General features: G+C 42.3%; 1 long non-coding RNA gene across 1 annotated transcript in view; it reads right to left on the bottom strand.

The window, feature by feature from the left end:
* LOC133555654 (uncharacterized) overlaps positions 1 to 8640 on the bottom strand; it is an 83668-nt gene that overhangs the window by 29172 nt on the left and 45856 nt on the right. The window lies entirely within an intron of this gene.

The following is an 8640-nucleotide window of genomic DNA, read 5'->3' as shown; positions in this document are numbered from 1 at the left end:
ATTGCTCCACTCGCCTTCTTTGACCGTGATGAGGCGGGATGTCGCCCTCCACCAGCAGTAGCAACAGTAGATCAGTCAAGTTCATGGCGCACGTAGGAAGCACATCACAGGTCATAAGTTTAATTGTTATTTTTTTCAAGAAAACGTTCCAATTGAGTAGACAGAGTGTGCATTATACATAAATCTTTTATTTGCCTATTTTTAATGTTATTAGAAAAATATATATATATTTTTTTCATTCTGCAATTTGGCATGTCCTCCAACAGATGGCGTATGGTAGTTCTTTGGTCAAAATGCTGCATATATCATGTTATAAAGACCATCGTCAAGCCACTTTTTGGTTCCCTCTGAAAACAAGTCGTTTTGAGAGGTGGAGTGTGGAGAGACGGAGCCGACAGCAGGGTAGGACAAACGGCGGTCCTACTCAAGATGGAGGCCAGGAGGCGGAGGGTGCGGCGGAGCGGAGAGACGGAACACGCTTGGAGTGACGCTGCGGAAATCTGAGTCAGGTGCGTAGTTCACACACCTGCTCTCAATCACTGCATCTTCTCCTGCAGCATAAAAGGGGAGAAGGAGGAGCAATCGGGGCAGAAGACAGAGGAGAAACTGCAACAGACGACGACGACGAGAGCGACTAGAGGAGAGATGAGCCCCCGCGGAAGAGGCAGCCACCGGCCACCGAAAGGCGCGCCGAGACGAGCAGGAAAAGAGGTTGTGCTAGAAATTTGCGCGACCGACTGGGAGTTAACACTGTTTGTTGAAATAATGAACGAGTGTCAAACCTGCTAAAATGCGTCTTGCATCGATGGTCCCTGCAACTCACACGATGACGGCAGGAGACCTGTCACATGGAGTTATTAGATGCAAATTAACCCCTCCTCACTGAGGCTTCGTCCCCACTGCGGCAGTCATGTTTTGTAGTTTTTTGCTTTCACTGTGCTTTCATCGGTTCTACAAACACCAGCTACACCCATCAGGACCTTATGGATATCGGTGACCACCACCAGCCATCTGTTTTGAGTGACTTTCATCACGCAAAATCATCCCAGATGACGGTGAAGGAAAGGAAGCCGAATTGTGCTTGCAGATCTGGTACTATACACTCAGGCTAAACCTCTACATAGTCTGTAACTCTCTAATGCTAGGATATGGACATATACATGTTTTTACGTTCCACGAAGCGGTGGTTTGTTTGTGTTTTCTCCCCTATTGTTTCTACAGGTCACACTCATTCACTGCCTCGGCTGCCAATCAACCGGTTTCTGTTCCCTGCTGCTCATCATTTGACTTGTTAATCAGCCAGCCAATCCCTATCCACCATTCATCCTTCCATCCTGCTTAAAACTACCTGCTCACCACTGGACCAGTGTGATTTCTTTTCTGCCATGCTGTGTTGTAGCCTTGATAGACTACTTGATTTTGGTATTAGCAGATCTACTTTGTCTTTGAGGCTACTTTCTTCTTGTACCCATTTTTGTAAAGATATTTGCTTATGTTGTGCCACCCGTGTGCTGACAGAAATAACATGTATATTTAATGTATAATTTCATGGTTTGTGAGGATAAATAAATACAATGCATAAATATAAGTTCATATTGTATAGAAAATGTGATTAAAAAGGTATTTCCTTGGTTTAATTCATGCAAGTTTGTCAATCAATCAATCAATCAATGTTTATTTATATAGCCCCAAATCACAAATGTCTCAAAGGACTGCACAAATCATTACGACTACAACATCCTCGGAAGAACCCACAAAAGGGCAAGGAAAACTCACACCCAGTTTGTGTTAACTTTATTTTTGTAATAAACCCATTTAAATTGAGAGGGGAATACATTTGTTGTTTCGGATTGGTCACGTTGTTGGGGGGATAATTAATATGTGACGTAATTAAGAAAGCAGCATGAGACGACAAGTCTTTGATATGAAAGACGTTAATGGAGTCTCGGATTGAAAATAAATGAGGTATGATTACTTCTGTATGGGAAATCAATGTGTTTTCTTTTTTGGGTGTTAGACTAATTGTAAGCTCCGTTTGCTTATTTTATTAGTTCTGACGGCATTATATTTGGCATCGTTGGTAACGTGTTACAAGATGGCCCTGGTAACACGTGGTCGAAGTGTCAAAGTGTCGAAATCAAGTGGTCAAAGCAACGTGCTCTGTTACTTCTACCACTTGTAAACAGTCCCAGGGGTATAAACCATGCAACATTGCTAACACAAACATGGATCATTTTACTTACTTGTCCATTCCCAAACAAAGTAGGCAATCATCCAATTAAAAGTAATTTTTAAGAAAATAACTATTTTGCTGCAGTACGGTGACGCTGCGGTCACTATCAGAAGACCTGTCATGTACCACACACACATAGACAAAGTGGTGAAAAAGGTACGACAACGTCTGTACTTCCTCAGGAGACCAAGGAAGTTTAAGGTAAACCACAAGATCTTCAGAAACTTCTACTAATGCAAAACAGAGAGTGTCATGACTGGAAACATCACCTCCTGGTATGGGAATAGCACCGCACACGACTGCAACAGACTGCAAAGAGTGGCCAGATCAGCCGAACGCACCATTGGAGGTGTGCTCCCAACCATCTGCAACATCTACACCAGGAGGTGTAGATCCAAGGCCAAGAGGATTGTGAAGGACTCTAGCCACCCAAGCAACTGCCTCTTCGCACTGCTGCAGTCAGGCAAGCCCTACTGGAGTCTCGGGGCCAACACGGAGAGACTCTGGAGGAGCTTTCTATCCCCAAGCCATCGACTGCTCAACTGCACCACTGTTTAACACTTATCACAATTGCACAAAACCGCACGCACAAGAATCACTTTACTTACCACTGTAATTACCGGACTACAATGCTCTTCATTTAATGACAGTAAATAATGTAAAAAATAATGTAAAAACAAAAGTATAAAGAAGTCATACTGTTCCATTACTTTTGTTCATACTACTGTCACTACTCAACTGCCAAGGAACTGTAGACACCATAATATTTGCTTCCTATACTGTATATACTGTTATACAAACCCTGTTTCCATATGAATTGGGAAATTGTGTTTGATGTAAATATAAAAGGAATAAAATGATTTGCAAATCATTTTCAACTCATATTCAATTGAATGTACTACAAAGACAACATATTTTTGCAAATAATTAACTTAGAATTTCATGGCTGCAACACGTGCCAAAGTAGTTGGGAAAGGGCATGTTCACCACTGTCACCTTTTCTTTTAACAACACTCAATAAACGTTTGGGAAACTTCTTGTTGAAGCTTTGAAAGTGGAATTTTTTCCCATTCTAATTTTATGTAGAGCTTCAGTCGTTCAACAGTCCGGGGTCTCCGTTGTCGTATTTTACGCTTCATAATGCGCCACACATTTTTGATGGGGGACCAGTCTGGACTGCAGGCAGGCCAGGAAAGTACCCACACTCTTTTTTTACAAAGCCACGCTGTTGTAACACGTGCTGAATGTGGCTTGGCATTGTCTTGCTGAAATAAGCAGGGGCGTCCATGAAAAAGGCGACGCTTAGATGGCAGCATATGTTGTTCCAAAACCTGTATGTACCTTTCAGCATTAATAGTGCCTTCACAGATGTGTAAGTTACCTATGCTTTTGGCACTAATGTACCCCCATACCATCACAGATGCTGGCTTTAGAACTCTGTGTCGATAACAGTCTGGATGGTTCGCTTCCTCTTTGGTCCGGATGACACGATGTCGAATATTTCTAAAAACAATTTGAAATGTGGACTCGTCAGACCACAGAACACTTTTCCACTTTGCATCAGTCCATCTTAGATGATCTCGGGCCCAGAGAAGCCGGCGGCGTTTCTGGATGATGTTGACAAATGGCTTTCGCTTTGCATAGTAGAGCTTTAACTTGCACTTACAGATGGAGCGACAAACTGAATTTAGTGACAGTGGTTTTCTCTAGTGTTCCCGAGCCTGTGTGGTGATATCCTTTAGAGATTAATGTGGGTTTTTGATACAGTGCCGTCTGAGGGATCGAAGGTCACGGTCATTCAATATTGATTTCCGGCCATGCCGCTTACGTTGAGTGATTTCTCCAGATTCTCTGAACCTTTTCATGATATTATGGACCGTAGATGTTGAAATCCCTAAATTTCTTGCAATTGCACTTTGAGAAATGTTGTTCTTAAACTGTTTGACTATTTGCTCACGCAGTTGTGGACAAAGGGGTGTACCTCGCCCCATCCTTTCTTGTGAAAGACTGAGCATTTTTTGGGAAGCTGTTTTTATACCCAATCATGGCACCCACCTGTTCCCAATTAGCCTGTACACCTATGGGATGTTCCAAATAAGTGTTTTATGAGTATTCCTCAACTTTATCAGTATTTATTTCCACCTTTCCCAACTTCTTTGTCACGTGTTGCTGGCATCAAATTCTAAAGTTAATGATTATTTGCACACAAAAAAATGTTTATCAGTTTGAACATCAAATATGTTGTCTTTGTAGCATATTCAACTGAATATGGGTTAAAAATGTTTTGCAAATCATTGTATTCCGTTTATATTTACATCCAACACAATTTCCCAACTCACGTTGAAACAGGCTTTGTATTATTTGATATTGCACTGGTTGTCAGGCTTGCCCCTGACAGTTTGTTTGTGTTTTAGTTTTTCCTGTGTGTGTGTAGTATTTCTTGTCTTTAGTTCCTGTCAGCGCTCTTATTTTATCTGTTTCCTGTCTTTCTCCCTGAGTGCTGTGTCCCCTTAGCTGCGGCTGATTGGCACCTGGTCACACTTGGTGTCAATCCGCCCGCTGCTATTTACCTGTCTTCCCATCCAGTCAGTGCTGGATTATTGTCGATGTCACTTCCGTATTGTCGCTCCTGTCGTGTCGTGTCATTGCAGTGTAGCGGTAAGCTATATTTCGGTATCTGTTTGTAGCTTACCGTCTTTTGTTCCCTGCTTCAGTTTTGTTTTCATTCTACAAGTAACGACTTCTGTTTTCCTGCTCGCTACCCGCTAGCTTCCACGCTAGGCCCTTTTGTTTGTGCGAGCTCTTTTAGTTTTGTCATCCGCCTCGTGCGTGCTTTTTGTTTGTACCCTTTGTTTGGTTTTGTTTTATTGTGTAAATTAAATCATGTTTTCTTATTCAATCAATCAATCAACCAATGTTTACTTATATAGCCCTAAATCACTAGTGTCTCAAAGGGCTGCACAAACCACTACGACATCCTCGGTAGGCCCACATAAGGGCAAGGAAAACTCACACCCAGTGGGACATCGGTGACAATAATGACCCAGTGGGACGTCGGTGACAATGATGACTATGAGAACATGATACTGTGATACTGATGATACTGATGACTATGAGAACATATGAGAACATGATACTGTGAAAGATCAATCCATAATGAATCCAACACAGTCGCGAGAGTCCAGTCCAAAGCGGATCCAACACAGCAGCGAGAGTCCCGTTCACAGCGGAGCCAGCAGGAAACCATCCCAAGCGGAGGCTGATCAGCAGCGCAGAGATGTCCCCAGCCGATACACAGGCGAGCAGTACATGGCCACCGGATCGGACCGGACTCCCTCCACCAAGGAGAGTGGGACATAGAAGAAAAAGAAAAGAAACGGCAGATCAACTGGTCTAAAAAGGGAGTCTATTTAAAGGCTAGAGTATACAAATGAGTTTTAAGGTGAGACTTAAATGCTTCTACTGAGGTGGCATCTCGAACTGTTACCGGGAGGGCATTCCAGAGTACTGGAGCCCGAAATGAAAAAGCTCTACAGCCCGCAGACTTTTTTTGGGCTTTGGGGATCACTAATAAGCCGGAGTCCTTTGAACGCAGATTTCTTGCCGGGACATATGGTACAATACAATCGGCAAGATAGGATGGAGCTAGACCGTGTAGTATTTTATACGTAAGTAGTAAAACCTTAAAGTCACATCTTAAGTGCACAGGAAGCCAGTGCAGGTGAGCCAGTACAGGCGTAATGTGATCAAACTTTCTTGTTCTTGTCAAAAGTCTAGCAGCCGCATTTTGTACCAACTGTAATCTTTTAATGCTAGACATGGGGAGACCCGAAAATAATACGTTACAGTAATCGAGACGAGACGTAACAAACGCCTGGATAATGATCTCAGCGTCTTTAGTGGACAGAATGGAGCGAATTTTAGCGATATTGCGGAGATGAAAGAAGGCCGTTTTAGTAACGCTTTTAATGTGTGCCTCAAAGGAGAGAGTTGGGTCGAAGATAATACCCAGATTCTTTACCGTGTCGCCTTGTTTGATTGTTTGGTTGTCAAATGTTAGAGTTGTATTATTAAATAGAGTTCGGTGTCTAGCAGGACCGATAATCAGCATTTCCGTTTTTTTGGCGTTGAGTTGCAAAAAGTTAGCGGACATTCATTGTTTAATTTCATTAAGACACGCCTCCAGCTGACTACAATCCGGCATGTTGGTCAGCTTTAGGGGCATGTAGAGTTGGGTGTCATCAGCATAACAGTGAAAGCTAACACCGTATTTGCGTATGATGTCACCTAGCGGCAGCATGTAGATGCTGAAGAGTGCAGGGCCAAGGACCGAACCCTGGGGAACTCCACACGTTACCTTAACGTAGTCCGAGGTCACATTGTTATGGGAGACACACTGCATCCTATCAGTAAGATAAGAGTTAAACCAAGACAGGGCTAAGTCTGACATACCAATTCGTGTTTTGATACGTTCTAATAAAATATTATGATCGACAGTATCGAAAGCAGCGCTAAGATCGAGGAGCAGCAACATCAGAATCCATCGTTAGCAATAGATCATTAGTCATTTTTGCGAGGGCTGTCTCCGTCGAGTGATTTGCCCTGAAACCGGATTGAAAGGTTTCACATAGATTGTTAGACGCTAAGTGTTCATTTAACTGCTCCGCAACAATTTTTTCGAGGATTTTTAAAAAAAAAGGGAAGGTGAGAAATCGGTCGGTAGTTTACCATGAGGTCAGGATCGAGGTTAGGTCTTTTAAGAAGAGGATGAATAACCGCTTTTTTGAATGCTAGGGGAACAGTGCCCGAGGAAAGTGATAAGTTTATAATATTTAGCACTGATGGACCTAATAATACAAAGAGCTCCTTGATCAGTTTCCCAGGAAGAGGGTCAAGTAAACATGTTTGTTTTATTCCATTTACACGTTGTAACAATTCCTCTAATGTTATTTCCTCAAAACGAGAGAAACTATTTTGGAGGGCAGTATCCGCCGTGTATACAATCGTATCAGTGTTAATAGAACCCCGTTGTAGCTGGGACGCATTGTCTTTAATCTCCTTTCTAATGACTTCAATTTTCTTACTAAAGAATTGCATAAAGTCATCAGCTGAGTGGGTGGAGCTACTGGAAGGAGTCCCTTGTTGGGTTAGCGATGCTACCGTACTAAACAAACATTTCGGATCGTTTTTATTACGGTGGATGAGATTTGAGTAATAATTAGCTTTAGCTAAGGTAAGCATGCGTTTATAAGTTATTAAACCATCACTCCATGCTTGATGGTGCACCTCAAGTTTAGTCGTGCGCCATTTGCGTTCCAGCTTTCTGCATAATAATTTCTGAGCTCTAGTTTCTTCTGTAAACCACGGGGTGCGCTTTTTTGGAGCCTTTTTTAACTTTAGCGGTGCTATGTTATCAATGGTTTCGCGCAGGGCGTCGTTAAAGTTGTTAGTGAGGTTATCAATAGAGCCCACATATTTTGGGAATGGTGCCATTACCGAGGGCAGTAGGTCAGCAAGAGTTGTCGTTGTGGCCGTATTAATGTTGCGGCTGCTATAGCAGTTATTATTATTATTAGTTTGACGAACATGCGTCTGAACCTCGAATTTTATAAGGTAATGATCGGACAATACTTTAGTATACGGGAGTATCGTAACTTTGGAAGCGGTGATACCCCTGACAAGCACTAGGTCTATCGTATTACCGTTGCGATGCGTGGGTTCATTTATTATTTGTGTGAGACCACAGCTATCAATTATAGTCTGGAGCGCTACGCACGGTGGGTCCGATGGGGTATTCATATGGATATTAAAGTCCCCCATTATGATTATATTATCGGCATGTGTCACTAGATCAGCAACGAACTCTGAGAATTCATTGATAAAGTCCGAATAGGGCCCTGGGGGGCGGTAGATAACAGCCAGGTGTAGAGGCAGCGGTGTGACAGACCTCATAGTAAGCACCTCAAACGATTTATATTTATTATTTATGTTAGGACTAAGGTTAAAGTTTTCGTTGTATATTAGTGCGACCCCCCCACCCCTTTTAAGCGGACGGGCAATATGCGCATGTGTAAAGTTAGGAGGACATGCCTCATTTAGCGCAAAAAAGTAATTTGGTTTAAGCCAGGTTTCACTGAGACTGATGACGTTAAGATTGTTGTCTCTGATAATATCATTAACTAATAACGTTTTGGGAGACAATGATCTTATGTTTAAAAAACCTATATTATAGGTAGTGGGCTGTTTTAGGGAATTGTTGATCAAATTATCTGTAGTAGCAATATTAATAATGTTGTGTTTATTATGCCCAGTGCATTCAGTATAATTACGACCATATCTAGGAATTGATACGACGGGAATGTTCCGATTGTTTGATTGTTGCTTTCATAAACTGCACGCATCATGGT

This window comes from Nerophis ophidion, linkage group LG07, assembly GCF_033978795.1.
Source record: "Nerophis ophidion isolate RoL-2023_Sa linkage group LG07, RoL_Noph_v1.0, whole genome shotgun sequence".
Classification (NCBI taxonomy): domain Eukaryota; kingdom Metazoa; phylum Chordata; class Actinopteri; order Syngnathiformes; family Syngnathidae; genus Nerophis; species Nerophis ophidion.
The sequence above is the reverse complement of the archived record's forward strand: the minus strand, read 5'-3'. Positions and strand labels throughout refer to the sequence as shown.